At 38.4% G+C, this 16,854-nt stretch overlaps 1 protein-coding gene across 1 annotated transcript in view; it reads right to left on the reverse strand.

Moving 5' to 3' along the window:
- The window catches only part of LOC131986770 (unconventional myosin-XVIIIa-like), a 72,425-nt gene that overhangs the window by 53,597 nt on the left and 1,974 nt on the right, over nt 1–16,854 (reverse strand). The window lies entirely within an intron of this gene.

Below are 16,854 nucleotides of genomic sequence, written 5' to 3' on the forward strand. Positions count from 1 at the left end.
ATGCTCAGACTTGCAATCAAGCTAACATAATAAACAACCAATCGCTACACTAAGAATGCAGTTTTTTGTATTTCTCGCTCTGGTTCAGATGTTGGGACAGCAGGTAGTGAACTGCAGAGTGCTCAGTGACATTTCAACAGCTAGGCCTGTAGGGAAGATGAAAGCTGGGCTTTCCTGATTGTGGGATTGCCTCAGTAACTACTGAGCCATTCTCCTGCACCCCTCTACTAGTTCATCACACACACACAAAACCCACAAAAAGAAACACATGACTCTAAAACACAGGGGGATGCAACCAGAACTACAATCAGTTGTAGCCATGGTCAGACCTTAGCTGCAGCTGAGTGTGCTGCCTGAAGGATGGCCACAGGGTCCTCAACAGGCTTAGACTGGAAAAGGGAGGGAGAAAAGTTAACTGACAAATCAGTATTTCGAGTGATTGAGTTCAACATCTAAACGTTACATTCACTTGCAATTTCCAAGTGCACAATTCAAACAATGCAAAATAAAAAAGTATAGTAAGTCCCATTATGTGAGTAAAAACCATATTACAGAACACTGCAGCAAGACCATCAGCAGTTCTTCAGTGCAAACCGTCACAGAAAAAGTCAAGCAACGAACACAGAATAAGTGAGTCATTAAAGTTATTCACCGTAAAGAATTACAATATTAATGCATTAATGAGTAGGGATTACAAGGTGCATTGAAGTACTGTGTGTGTGTGTGTGTGTGTCAGTGGGACTGGTGTCCAAAATGAATGTTCTGTTAAATTAACAGTCACAATTAACAAGATTAGTTGTATACAGAAAGGTGTAAAAGCTGGGCAGCCAGTTCAGTATAATAATATAAGTCAATGCTAATTAACTGAGTTATAGAGAAAATATGGTAATACATAAATAAGAATATAATGTTATCTGATATACAAATATACTGTATCACTGCAAGCAAATGCAGAGAAATGTAAGCAACTTTTTCAGGGCAATGTGTTTGAGAAACTGCTTACTGTTGCATATGTCTACTGCATAACTTCAGTATCTATATTTGGGTGTAAATGCAGAAGTGGCTAAACCAATACACAGTTGCACGTTGTATTCATTCTAAATTAAATGCAGCCTTGGTTAAATTAAGCCATTATAAATTCTGTTGAGACCTCTAAAACATAATTGAGAATCCCTAACCAAACTTTGCTAACCACTTGTGTTACATCACTACATTCTGGGCCTTCGCATGAACCCTGAATGAACCAAAGAGAGCTGCGTGGGGACAACGACGAGTGGGCAGGCACAGACAAAGCAGGCCACAGAAAGGGTCAGTAGAGGAGAACAAGCTTAGACTGCGGCACTCCACGGGTGAGGGAGCACGGCGAGCCCTCCGTCTAGCAAGCCGTACCTGAGGGGATTTACGGCCTCTGGCACGCTAGCCATGCAAACAGCAAAGAGGACAGCAGCAAGTCAGGATCCGATGACCCACAGAGAAGCAAAAATAGAGACATGAGACACAAGTTGAGATAACAAGAGAAGGAATAAAAAGATATGCCTTTCAGTGCTTTAAACTTTGTGGGAAGAAATAACTAGGCACTGCCATATAACCAAGCACTGTGCATGGAGTCGTACAGTACACAGGTGCTCCTCTGGACCTGATAACAAAGCAGTTGCATTGAGCGAGAGAAACACAGGGCTTAAGCCGTTAAAATTCATTATCAGAGGTGTTCAAGTGAGCCCAAAGAGTACAAGAACTCATATTGTTGTGTTTTCTGAAACAAAAGTGTTATTAATCGATCACATAGCATACCATGTAAGAAAGCATTTATGGATCTAAAACTGGAGATTTGTAAGCTATTCACAGAATATTTTGCTCTCCAATAAACTGTAAACATCAAAGTCCAGGGAACACAAGTCTGACTCAAATTGCAAAGAAAGCTTTTATATTCTCCAGACCAAACTCTGAAACAGCCACAAAATATCATAAAAAAGATAATTTATGTCATTACAACGAGAAACTTTGTTTATTAATAACATAGCATCTCAAAAGTATCACTTTATATCTCAAAGCAATGCCTTAATCACAAAGCAATGACTTTGAATTTTAATAAAAGGACTTAGTACTGCAAAATAAACGTTCTAAAAAGAATGACTTATCTCGCAAGAATGACTGTTTTTAAAACCAGTGAGTTATTATCTAAAAATAATGAGAAACTTTTATAAACAATAATGACAATAATGACTTTCTTCTGCATTATTTGTAAGTCAGAGAAAATATCTCTTCCATCTCAAAGTTTCAGATTTCACACCAACTGTCTAACAACGCAGGGGGCCTTGTCATATGAACCCAATCAGCAGACAGCTTGGGACAGCCTGGACATGGTACATTTTCCTCTCTCTGCTGAAGTCGACTCGTAAGGGATGGAAATTTTCCAGTAAATTTCTGGTTTATTGACAGTAACTTTCCATGGGGAGTAAGGCTGGGGAATTTTGTAAATATGGCCCTAGTAGCGATGCAGTGAGTGTACTTGCATGAAATCTGGTTGTTTTAGTCAAGAATATACTAAAAGATATTTTCCCCAACTATATTTACTATATATGCTGGTAAGGGTCAACCTTCAATTTTGTAAATTCCCTGTCAATTCCCATATATCACAATAAATTCCTGCTAAATCCCATAAATTCCTGTAAATTCCCATGGAAAGTTTCAAACTTTGAATATTCCCGGAGTGTTGCAACGCTACTCGTTACAGGCTGGTAACAGGGTAACAAGCCTTGGTAACACATGGCAGGTACAAACCAAACAAAGTTACAAAGAAAGAAGTTACATCTTTGCCATTGATGGTGAAGATCCTCCTCACACGCTTGTAATCTTCCTCAGAGGGAACCAGCTCTGGGACCTAGAGTTGGATAGCAGGACCAGCAATTGCAATTGGGTAGCCACAAGGTACAATCAGTGATGCAGAGGAAATTGCTATGATTGCCCACTTTAGACAAACTGAAAACTGAGTGGGCACATGTAAAAAAAAATGTCTCATGCTTTTGAATGTGAGAAACACACACTGTTACGTGTACCTTCACAGCAAGATAAACACACACCTGTTGATTTGGTGCAGACTGAGTCTGGGGCAGTGCAACAGGGGATGGCTTAACATCGAGGGCCACAGAGGGACAAGGCGTCTCCTTTCCCTTTACACAATATATGCAAATATCCACAGACGCACAGACAAAAGTGCACATAGACACACACAGATGGATAGAACATGGAAGATGATGATGAGGATGACATTTATGTTGTTGTTTTTTAGCTTAGTGCACGTTCTTTTTACTTTTTATTCAGTTCAACACAACCACAACTGCAACCAACTTTAAGGGGTGTTTGTTCCTGCTAATTTAATTTTCCAGTTAATTCAATCAGGAAATGAGCAAGGGGAAATGACTATTACAGAAAATTGGATCATAAAGCACTGCAGCAAAATAACAATGGTTGAAGGCTTTTGTTTGTCAGTGGTTACTTATGCAACAAGCTGTTGCGAATTTCATAAGTGTAGTTAAATAATTTAGTGTCGTCTCAGCTGAATTTCTCAGCAGGAATCTAGGAGTCTAACCTGAAATTAAATGATCAACGTTTATGACTCTGCTCTGTAATAGAATGTGATCAGTAACTCTAGTTTTATCTAGACAATAAGGCTAAGTAGCACCATTACAATGCGGATGTTAATTTAACTTTTTCTCTCGAATCTTTAATGCCAAATAAACTTCAATACAAAACTTAAAGGTGGAAGCAAACTGCTACTCAAACCATACTGATTCCTTTTACATAGACTAGTTATGGATAGTTTAATTGCATCTAATGGTAATGGCTCAACAACATGTAATGTGGCTATATGGCTCCAGTGAGATTAAAAAAGTAATACAACCAGTCAGCACAAATCTGACTGGAATGTTTAGTCACATATTTCTAAATTCACATCTTGATCCTTCCCTTAATATTAGGAAGCTAAATCTCCCCCTAGAGCTGTCATAAACACAATATCCCCCAGCAAAAACACCAGGTGCATATCTCTGAAATCAAATCCCCCGCTCCAAGGCCAAATATCCAACTGTTCACCAGATTTCATGGACATCTGTTGATCAGATTCTTAGACGGCCTGCTGGCAGACAAAATGCCATAGACAAAATATATAACTGTGTCTACAGTACAAATTGAAATAGAGAATATATACAAGTTTTCAAACTGAAGGGACAGGTACAAAATGAAAGTCGGGACATAAATATTAAAAGTTTTACTAAAGCTGAATTCAATAATCCGAGTAGCAGCTGCGAGCTCCACATGGTGATGCATGACCAATGGGATCTTGGGTTCCTGGTACACAGTTTTGGGCTGTTTAATTGGCAAAAACTACCGACTTGTTTACTCTATGAAATTATCATTTGAATTCTTCTTGTGATTCATGTTTCTTTAAAAAGCATCCCAAAAGATCGTTAAAGCCTCTGCCTCAGCGGTCAGCGAAACTTCAATGCTCTGCCTGCAGAAAGTGGCAGTAATGAGTCACAGCTCAGTGTGCACACACAACTCCAACTGACCAGACTAGAGTGCAGAGCATGAGTACACCCTTATACCCACTGATGAGGTCTAATCATGAGCTGGTACATGCACCCTGTTTCCCTTCACTTATTCAGGGTGGCTTCATAACTTAAAAACTTGTCTTTGTCAGAAATCAGGAGCAACTTTTGCAGAAAATGGTATTAATAATGAGATGAGATGTTATATAACTCTAGTTTTAAGAGTGATGATGCATAACCAAAAGCAATTATAATCAAATTTAAAATGTTTTGAGGGTAAACATTATGAGAAGGTTGTTTCTTTATGAACAGTAATGTCTGTGTTGTTATCACACAGCATGCTCCACACATGCACTGTTTTCACTCAGTACCTCTGGTTTCTTTACAGGAACTGAACGAGGCTTTGGGATGAACCCTGCAGGGGGAGCCAGGGGGTCGGTCTTTGTGACAGGGATGAATCCTGGAGGTCTTGCCAGAGGGTTTTGTTTTGGAGGCACCGGACTGGATTTCCTGGCAGGGATGAAACCAGGTGGAGGGCTCAACAGATTCTGTCTGGGGGCAGGGATGAAGCCAGCAGGTGGGGCCAAAGGGTCAGGTTTCGGGGCAGGGATGAATCCAGCTGGAGGGGTGAGGGGGTTGAACTTTGGTGGTGTGGGATGTGATGCTGTAGCTGTGGGCGTGGTTGTGGATGCAGCCTCCTCTGATTTTTCCTCAGTAGGTTTTTCCTCCACTTCTCCTTTCTCCTCCTCCTCTTTCGCCTCTTCTTTCATGTCCTCCTTGCGGTCCTGGGTGCGTGTGCGAGGCCGGTGTTCCTTGGTTCTACTTCTGCCCATCAGGCTGGTCAGGCCCATTGAGATATCATCCTTGTCCTGCCCAGGAGCTTTGGTGCTTCTGAGCACAGAGTCTGCAGATGAGGCAGCCCTGGAAGACTCAGAAACAGCAGGCTGGTTCTGCTCCCCTGTCCCAGCAGGAACCACACGTCTGACGACTCTTCTCACAATCCTCACCACCTTTTTGTCCCCAGAACTCTGATCTTCCCTTGGAGGGTCTGAGCCGACCATGGCTACGTTATTATTGGACTCTTCGGCTGATGATGCAGTTGACTGTGGACCACTTCCTGTGTCTAGCCCAGGATTAGTGACTGCCTGAGGGTGACTACTATCATCAGACTGGATACAAACAGAGCAAGGCAGACAGTGGTGCAGATTACTCCCCTGGCCGACACAGACAAACTGTCAGACTTTTCTACAGCCGGTTCTGGGCTCAGAAACTCTCTATAAAGGATCACTCAAAAATTGAATTATATCAGCGAGTGTTGTTTCATTATTTTCCTGGTTTCCACTACAGTTATTGCTGCTGTACTGACGCACTGCAGTGTTAATGCAATGCAGCAATATCGGTAATGTTGCTGTGCATCCACACAAAAAATGCCCCTAGCATTTGGTATACATAATATAAAAAAGCTTTGATTTAAAAGGGTTATAATTCTGAAAACGAATTAATATCTGGTAGTGATGGTGTGGACTGACAAACAATATAACTCAGTGAAAGTGGGAAATAATATCAATATATCTTTAGGGCATTTTTTTTTTGTTTAAATCTGATACCGCACAAAAAAAGTATCAAAATGTATGCAATGTCAGTGCTTATCAGTGAGAAAAAAAAATATTTTATGATTGTTTAATTGGCTAATGAACACAAGTGGACACTGTGTTTCAGATAGTGGGCCAAGTGATACAGTGTTTACAATGAAGAGACTGAATTGTAAGAAAATACCCTTTTTTAAACCCATGCTTTTGTTGTATTTGGAAAAAAAGTAGTTGCTCTGAGAATAACGAACATCAACTCAGGCCCCTATTCATGAATGACTGACGCATGTATCTGTCTCCAACTTCTCCAAAATTTAATATAATGCTAATAATACTTATTTTCCAGGACATTATAATACTTCAGCTACCAGAATGTTGTGATGTACCACAGCACACAAAACTGCATGCAGATAAAAAAAACAACACTTACATCTGACTTCTCAACTTTAGCCTAAATGAGAAGAAGCAACACAAAAAAGATCAAACCATACATTCATGCCAAAGCTTTTCTCTATCAACGTAAAGGAACATTTAGCAAATTCAACAAGAAACAGCATGCAGATATGAACTGAAAGGCAAACAAAACTAAACATAAAAACCACAGAAAAGCGAGACTTCCCTTGTGCTCCCAGAATGAAAAGCGGGATCTGTACGCCATGAAGACAGGAACAAGAAGTCATGGAACAAGCCGGATGACGTGGAGAATAAATGTATGGAATGATGAGAGAGAAAAAAAGAGACAGGCGAGGAGAGGAGGATGTACAGAGTGTAGCTGAAGAATGGGATTTTAGATGTAAACGATGGGATACTGGGAACTTGTGAGACCATGCAGCCCTATGGACAGAACACATGGACAACAGAATGAAATGGATAGTTTGCTTTTCAACACTACAAGAGACAAGTGGGGGACATGAACATAAAGATCTAGAGGACCAAAAGTCTACAATGATATTACTTGAAATCAATTACCATGAAGCACTGCCTTTCACCTCAGCACACTCAAATGATTACATACTATGTTTAATTCATTTGTAGTGATGACACTAATTCAATCAGAAAACATATGACTATTCCACATGACAGAAATACACAATGCTGATAGCAAAACACATCAAAGCCAGCGATTGTAACGGCAGATCGACAAAGGAATTACACAAACAAACAAAGCGATTTTCACACTAACATCAATGCCTAATAAGACAAGCATGCAACTTGCTGATATTTGAAGAATTCCCTTTCATCAACAGTTTGAAAATTAGCCTTCTACTCATTTAGGACAAACATATTTCACCATCTCCGGCCCTGCTTTCATCAGAGTCCACTCCTATAAATAGTTTCGGCAGCAAAAGGAGGCCACTCTGAGACGCCATCAGAACCCAAATGGAACTGCTAAGCAGAGCATGTAGACCCTAAGCAGATCACAGCGCTCACCACACACACAGTCCACCAGAGGCCCGCGCCCATTACCTTCTCCTTAGGCCTGGTTAACCTTCCAATCTTCGCTCCGTCACTGGAGCAGTGAAGTCGGGGCCGAGGCAGGGTATAGGACCTGGTTGTGCAAAGAGCACACACTCACACGTTCTCAGTGAGTGGGAGGGCGGCGTCGAGGGCGGGGTCACGGGCAGCACAGCACAGTAAAGCCGTGGTCTGAGGAGTGTTGGGGTGGGGTGGTAATGTGAGAGGAGCTGGGCAGGGAGATAGAAGGGGGACAGCTGCTGAAATACAGAGGGGCTATAAATAGAATCTGCAGAAGCACTTCAATTAACACTGCCACTTTTCACTGCCAATCTCTTTTCCTGGTGACAGGGCATTAGTGAGGTGAACTTTTATAAGAAAACAAAGACTACAATTACACAATTAAGAGTTTGATAGATGATGCAGAGAACTATGGCTCTGGACTAAGTGCAACGATTTCCTTCTACAAACAGACTCCAAATTGAATAAAAGCTTATTTAATCTTCCAACCCTTTCTACTCTAACAGATGACATTTGTCTCTGTATAAGGCATACATTCTATTATCCGCACATCAAACAAGAGTCCTCTTCATTCTCACTATGCAACTACAGGAACATCAAGATGGATAAATATGTAAAAAAAACAAAAAAACAAGTGCAGACCTATCATCTAAAGCCACACCAGGTCTGGTGTAATATTTGTAGGAAGCATTTTCCTCACTATAATTTTTATACCACAAGAGGGAGCTATGAACTAATGTATTCATTTCTCTGTGAGGAATCTGCTTAGACACACTACTGACCTCAATTAGAGACGCTGTATTGTTTGGTGACAAACATTAAAAAGAATGTTTGCAGGAGATATGATATATGACAACTCCTACTCTTGTATTAAAGAGCAAATCAGGATTTAAACATTTAGACAGAGCTGTAATGTTTGATTTTATATCTACACCTGAAAATAAACAACATGCCATAACCTCCTGGGACCTGGAAGAAAAAAGGTTTTAGTATTTTTCATAGTTTGAATAATTGGGATGTTACTTTGTTGATGTTTATGTTATTTTGTTATGATGTTATGTTTTTATAACATGTCCCTTGTTAGACATGGGATCAATCTTTAAAAATTAAAAAATAAATTCACATTAAAAGGCATCAATTCAAAACTGAAAATCAATAAATAAGGAGTGTAAAAAAGGAAAAAAGGCATTAAATTGAATGAATACAAGTGTTATGCTCTGAATAATCTTTTCCCCTTAGGCTACTCTTCAGCTGCCCGACTCTCCTCCTCCTCACATCTTTATAACTCTTCCGCAATCATTTTCAACAAAAATCTTTTTGTGCCTTATCCAGTGTTGTGTTTCTGATTAGAATGTGTATTTTGAAAGGTTTAAAAGTAGCATAAACTTTTTTTTTTTTTAAATCTTCATATAGTTAAGTCTCTCATAAATAAAAACAAAATCATATGAACAGAAACCACTTATCGTCATTAATTGTGTACTGTATATCACAGCCCCTGTTGTGTTACATCATTAGTAGGGATGGGAATAATTAATTGACGATCCATTACTGATCGTTGAGTATTTGGTCGTTCACGTGGAATTTTGTTGATCTGATAATGATCAAGTAAAGACACAAAACACATAGTACTTTTTGTGCATCCTGCAATACAACAGACTATGTCTTGTTTGTGTTTAAGAGCCCTAGGCTTTTAAAGCATGAAAATACAAATTTAAATGAGAAACACACTCATTAGTAACTTGTTTTTGTTATATAGTTCTGTTCTTTATATAAAAAATAAATATATTTTATTTTGCCCATGTATGCATGTTTTTATACATATTGGAGCATTTATAAAAACATAATCAATCAATTCATTGATCATTAATGTTATAGATGCTCGAGTTGGCAGGTTTACTTCCAAACGCCCATACCTTATCATTAGTATGCACTTTTCAAATAAACTGCATGCCTGGTGCTTAAAAATAAAGTCCTCAGTGTCATGTAAACTGCCAGGGGGCAGTTCTGTCAATACTGCATTGCTGTTAAACGAGGTGAGTAAAAAACATGTGCACTCGCGAATTTCCTGGAGGCAGGTTTTAAGCACACTGAGGAATACAAAGAAATGTAGCAACAAGCTTAACCTGGCAAGAATGAACCAATCCAAACTTCATAAACTCATTAACAGTTTAATTTAACAAATAGGTTCTTCTGTACAATGTAACAGTTGTGAGTGCGTTATAAATCCAAAGTGGTGAGAAGGAAAACTTTTTCTTCTTTTATAACTTGTGAACAAACCTGCTACAAGGCCTTTCTTCCTCATGGTAAAATCAGAAGCTCACATATCAGCACACAGTAAAAACCCAGGCAAACACTCAGCCTAGCTGCTCTACATAGCACTGTTTGCTAATCCCTAGAGTCAGTTACTGGGACACAGCATCGTGTCGGCTGTTTGTCTACACAGACACGGCTAGTGCAGACCAAAGATTAAGGACTCTGCACAGCATAAACGCGGGTGATTTTGACCCAGTTAAATCATTTTATAAAATGCAATCTGTTGTGAATAAACACAGCATAAACTATTGTTTGTTCACATTAATATCTGCAATTTCTTTATATACAAAACCTATATAAATTTGGGTTGCAGTCTCTGTTAGAAAAGGCAGAGCTGACCTGGAGAAGAGCCAAGAAAGAAAAGCTATAAAAGAAATGGCAAAAGAAAGGACAGAATGACAAAATAAAAGTATTATATTTATTGATGAAAGCTGATCACTCCAGATTAAATTCTCTGTAATCCGCTAGAATGGTCAGAAATCACTGAGAGCTTTGGGAGCAGAAATGAATCATGGGACAATCTGCAGTCCTTTGAAAATGCCAGGATATGACCCAGATTTCACTCAGTAAAATTAAATAGGCCTGAGAATCAGAACTTCTCTCTGAAAGTAGGCCACTTGGGCATGATTAAGAGAGCATCAAATCTAAACTCAGGTGTGATTTCACCTGTCTTGCGTAATAGCCAAGGACAGTGAACACAGTTGTAACGGGACATGTTCATAATCTCATTAAAATGGGAATGCATATACACTGTATCTGCTTGGTGTGAGTGGCCCTAATAAAAAGTCATAAAACAAGTTATGATGCTCAGCTTGATCTTCTTTATGGCTGACAAGATAGGGGTGTGTCTGACAAGTGTCTGTGTGCCACTGACTGACAGACATGGTTTCAGTCACACACCCAAGAATGTCAAGTATGTCGGTCTTAATATGTCGAACTGCAGATTGTCAGTAACTCTTGCTGGGCGATATGGCCCTGAAAGAATATCACTATATTTCAGGGTACTCAGGACATTACAAAATAATGAAAAATATATCAAAAATATAATACATAAAAATCAACCATAAAAGTAAAATGTAGTATATAGTGCAAATCTCAACAGTTGCAAAAAATTTATTCTTGACTCTTCAGTGCAAAATGGAAGTATTAGAAAATAATAAAAACAATGCTGCAAATGTCAGTGGTGGAATGTAACTAAGTACAAGTTAGTTACAAGTTCTATACTTCAGTACAATTTTGAGGCACATCTACTTAACTTGCGTGTTTCCATTCATGTAACTTTATACTTCTACTTTATGACATTTTAAAGGCAAATATCCACTACATTTAGCTGCCAGCTTTAGTTACTTTTTATCAAGATTTAACATCAAAAAAGTGAATAAATATGTTTATAAATGAAACCACATAAAAGTTTATTAAGCAGTTCAAATAGGCAGTTACCTTGGCGACAGTAAAATGCTGCTTTCATAAATGCATCAAAAATAATTATCCGACTATATAGAGAATATATCAAACAATCTGAGTTTGCATTTTGCATTACAAGTACTTTTACTTTTGTTACTTTAAGTACATGTTGTTGTTGTTGGTGCTTTTGAACTTTAACTTCAGTAAGTTTTGAATGATCTGACGTCACCAAATGAAGAAGTAGGAATGTTGCCAATATCGCGATATGCATTTTTTTTATCATATAAAAAAATATACTGGTATTATCGTGAACGATACAGTAAGGTACACCCCTAATGATAAGTCAGGGTCTGAAACCACAGCCAAAAGTATTACATTATGAAATATCAAATACATGCAAATACTAGAGGGTATCTTAAATCTAGCCTCTATCATGAACCAAACAGCTTTATTCTTGGAAGCTCCACCTCTTTCTAATCCACGCCTGTGTTAATAATCTCTGCTGCTGCAGCATCGCCCCACTGGAAAGGGGGATGATGTGATTTAAATGGGTAGCTTGGGGAGGAGATTACACCATTTGCTAATTTCCTAATGATAACACTGTGTCTGGACTGCAGAAAGACAGGAAAAGGAAGGGGTGACACATAAATGATACAGGGATATTAGACGACCACATGGGAACATCAGGTCAGCCATGGGCCATGCTGGCATTCATAAATTCAGTTTTATAAAATGTAAACAGGCAAAATTAGCTCCTGAAAGGTATGATCTGGGATGTTCTGTTATTAAAAAGTGGTGCTGCCAGCTTTGAAAATAATGTGATAAATATATAAAGTCATTGTAGAAATCGTTATTTAATATGGAAGTAAAGGGTACCAGATAAATGTCAAATCAGCTCTGCCAAATAGACTGGTGTACAATCATAACAAAGTGCTATATTGGGTAAATGCAGCCACTAACCAGTTCAAGGGACAGCTCTTTTTGGCACCACTGTCTTGTTTAAGCCCCCTGCAAAAAGGACATCTCAACTTCCATAACACCTCTGACCAATTGATTCTCCCTGACCAGCTGGAAAATTGTCTAACAGTGTTACTGCCTTCAGAATCTCTGAGAGACAACAATAAGCAGACACAGGGTATCACTACCTCACTTCCACGTTGTACACCTGCTCATATGCAGTGCAGCAGCAGGCATAGACAGTACAGATGTGTATGACGAGCAATCATTATGCACCTTGTTTAAACGTATAGGATCAGTTTATCCTTTTGCATCCAGACTGATTTTGATTATTTTAAACTCTTCTGTCCAATTTTTAAAAAATGTTTTTCCATATCAGTAGATCAGTATGTAGGATTTAGTGGCGTCTAGTGGAGAGGTTGCAAATTGCAACAAATTGAATGCCCCTTCCCTCGCCCCTTCTTTCCCAAGCTTGGAAAGAAACTCCAGCAGCCTTGAGATAAGGTTAACATTTTCTGACCAGCCATCATCAGCCAGAGAACTGCTGATTGCAGGCACATTCAGGCAGTAGCCTCCTTGTGCTACAGTGTTAGCTCACTGAAAGTGAGTCTGTATCTAAGTAGCTAAGCATAGCCTGGTCTATCTTTACTAAAGACCAGTGGTGGAAGTATTCAGATCCCTTACCTAAGTAAAAGTGCTAATACCACACTGTGAAATAACTAGTAAAAGTCCTGCATTCAAAAAAGTATCAGCATAGAAATGTACTTAAAGTATCAAAAGTAAAAGTACTCGTTATGCAGAATGGATCCACTCAGATTGTTATACACAGATCATAAAGCTGGAATAAAATATTCTTGACAGATAAAGTGTAAATCTTCTTTAAACCAAAACTTTATTAAACATATCACAATGAAAATGAAACCACAATTAACAGAAGATTGTCTCTGAAAACAAATTTATTCCAACTTAATTTGGCGACCGTGTATATATTCCAAATGTATTTTTGTATTGTTGACCAGCTCATTTTAACTAATGAATACACTTATGCGGTTTACTTGATAAACATGCATAATAATTTTAAACTGATCATGTTTTCATGTTAAATCTTGACCTGAAAAGTAACTAAAGCTGTCTGCTAAATGTAGTGGAGTAGAAGTATAAAGTTACATATGTCGAAATACTCAAGTAAAATACAAGTACCTTATAATTGTACTTGAGGTATTAAGTATAGTACTTAAGTAAATGTACTTAGTTACATTCCACCACTGATACCACAGCTGATCATAGACTGTACATACATTCTGTTTTAATGCTATGCACAGCTGCCCGATAAACAGCTGCTCACTCTGGATTCCACTTGTGTCACGTTCAGGTGCAACACAGCTGCTGGAGCTCCTTTTTCTGAAACAGACGATATATTATACTCCATTTCTGCATATAGATTCCTCCTAAATCCTACACACTTCCCCTTAATAATCAAGAGAGAGAGATCAGATAGGAATTAAATTCAAATGTCAAATGTTTGTTAACATGACGAGTCTGACGATTAAAGAAGCTTCAAAATAAACAATAGATTAAACTTATTTAAAATTTAATTTGAGGTTTACTAACTGTGAATGTGACTTAACATGAAGTGATCTGATTCTAGTGGTGCCATCTCGGTAATGAGATGACCTAAATGGTCTACAAGTGTCTATGGAAGAACTTACAGTGAATCAGAAAAAATGCTAAACGATTTGGCTATAAGACAGAATGGACAAAACTAAAGAATCATTTTTCTGGCCTCATGTAGTATGGACAGTGGCTGCCACCCAATGGACAAAAGCTTTATGTGCTCAACTGTGCAGGCTTAGCCTTGACATGAAATAATTTAATTCCAGCCCAGAATAATGTTTCCTTTTCTTGATAAATGAGCTACCTCTGAGCCTTTTAAGAGCAAACAAGCACACGGTTTAGATTCTATTTGGTAAGTGACAGACACAATTAAATTGGTGCAGATTCATTTTTGTGTGTAAATTGAGAGGTGCATTAACAGCCTCAAGCAAACAATCTGATGTTACTGTAATCAGATACCATATAATGATGAAACAGAAAGAGACAAAGACGGAGACACAGGGAGAGCAGGTGTTCAACCGATACCAAACCTGAGGGGTTAGTTTTTCTTCAATTACCAGCTCCTTGTTGCACTCTCGCTGCACTCTGGCAGTTACACAGATCACTCATAAAGCTCTGTAAAACCCAAACTGAATATAGGTACCACAACACACATTGAGATGTGTTAATAAGTAGGTTTTAGAGGTACAAGTAGCAGTCGTTCTGGGTTCATTTTCAGAGAACCATTATGTCAGTGGCACAAAAACAAGTATATTTCCCAAAACTATCTCACTCACCTTTGAATAAATTCAGTCAACATGCACCACATATGATTCTAGCTCTAGATCCAGAATCCAGATCCTATTATAACCACCTATTAATAGTACTGTTGGTTCTAGGTCACGCTCACATGCACATTTTCTGCTTTTTCTTATGGCGATCGTCAAGATCAGATGAATGTAGGACAAAGAAAAGTAAATGGATTGTGTCTCTGGTTGTGTAAACATTCATTCGCCATGTAAATCAAGATCACGGTTACATGGGTAAAGCACTCAGTGAAATGAGAGTCAATGTGATACACACAGACAGATAAGTACATATCAGGTTCACACCGGCTGTTTTATAGAGCGCATCACACCAATTGTGATACACCATTTCTGCTGAACTTGATCACTAATGGCAGGTGGGTGCTTTGTGTCATCAGAAGCATATGTGAGATTGTCTTGTAACCATAATTGCTGACATAAAACGCAGATGGTTCTGAAAACAAGTAAATGGTAATGCTGAGGGTTCTAATCAGGGCTGTCTTACCATATTTTGTTTCAATTGTATGATTACTGAATAAAATCTACAACTACACTGGCATATGTATTGAATGTTATAACAATTTCTATGTTGTTGTTTTTTACATTATCATAGCTAATTTTTCTACATACACTACCAGTCAAAAGTTTGGACACACCTTCTCATTCAATGTTTTATTATTCGTTTTTATTTATTATTATTATTATCATTACTTTCAATATTGTAGATTGATACTGTAGACATCCAAACTATGAAAGAACACATATGGAATTATGTAGTAAAAAAAAGTGTTAAACCAGAATATGTTTTATATTTTAGATTCTTTAAAGTAGCAACCTTTTGTTTTGATAGCAGCTTTGCACATTTCAGTAATTCTCAGTCAGATTCATGAGTTAGTCACCTGGATGGTTTTCAGTTAACAGGTGCGCCTTGTCAAGAGTTTTAATTTATGGAATTTCTTGCCTTCTTAATGTGTTTGAGTCAATCAAAACACAAGGTTAAAGGCTACTCTGACGAAACATAAATATAAGACATATTCTGGTTTGTTCCATTATAGCTGTGATGTTTTATATTAATCTACAATGTAGAAGATTTAATAAAATAAAGAAAAACCATTGCATGAGAAGGTGTGACTGGTAGTGTATGCTCTCCTGTCTTGTTGTTCTTGTTACAATGACAAATAAAGTACTTTGAACTTGAATTTTTTAATTAACGCTCTGTGAGAACATTACTGATATATCTCAAATAACAGTATACCGCCCAACCCTAACCTAGACCAAGGGTTTATCCCTCTGTCTTGTAACACTTAAGAATGCTCAAATTCAGGTGTTTGTTGTCCAGGCTAATAAAGAGTTTAACTTGATGCTCCGAGAACTGATTATCCGAGAACTGAAGAATGGGCTGCCCGCCAAGTCTTACAAGACCATATGGCCACGGTCTGTGGTGGCGTTTGGGCCGTTGTTTCCTTCAGCGTCCTATTGTTTGGTGTCAAAGGAGTGGAGGGGGGAGGGGGGGATTAAATATACACAGAACACATTCTCTCTTTCAAAACACACACCACCACCCCCAAACATACAAGCACAAAAGCACATTACCAGTGTCACTACAGTTCCACCCATGATCCAGACATCTTTAATCCACTACATGTGGGTGTAAAACCACATACTCAGAAGAAAGAATGACCAACATTAGAGAAAAGGCTGGCATAAACAGTAATTTAGATGGTCTTTTTAGTAACTTTTATCCCAGGCAAACACTTAAAAAAGCCAAATTGAGCACCAGAACAACACAAACCCTGTTTCTCACTGCAGTGCAAATATGGAGAATAATTTCCAAAAGTGTGAAATTGTGACGACATCCAAAGCAAAACCCTAGCCAACAAAGAAGCAGCATTGTGATAGGTCAACACTTTCAAGTATAAAATGGTAAAAAAAAAAAAAAGGAACACACACCAAGGATTCTAGTGAGGTGCTTAAGACTGTAAGTAGACTTGAAAGTAGTAAAAACTGTGGCACAGTCTGCACATGCATTTCTTTTTTATTTAGATGCATCATCTGAATAAAGCCTAAATGCATAATATGGAGCCAGAGTGTGCAACACTTATTTCCTTCTTTCAACACTCCCTGGTATACCAGAACCTGTAAAAGTGGTGGAAGTTGTGTTTACAAGTG

This window comes from Centropristis striata, chromosome 15 (genome assembly GCF_030273125.1).
Source record: "Centropristis striata isolate RG_2023a ecotype Rhode Island chromosome 15, C.striata_1.0, whole genome shotgun sequence".
NCBI lineage: Eukaryota > Metazoa > Chordata > Actinopteri > Perciformes > Serranidae > Centropristis > Centropristis striata.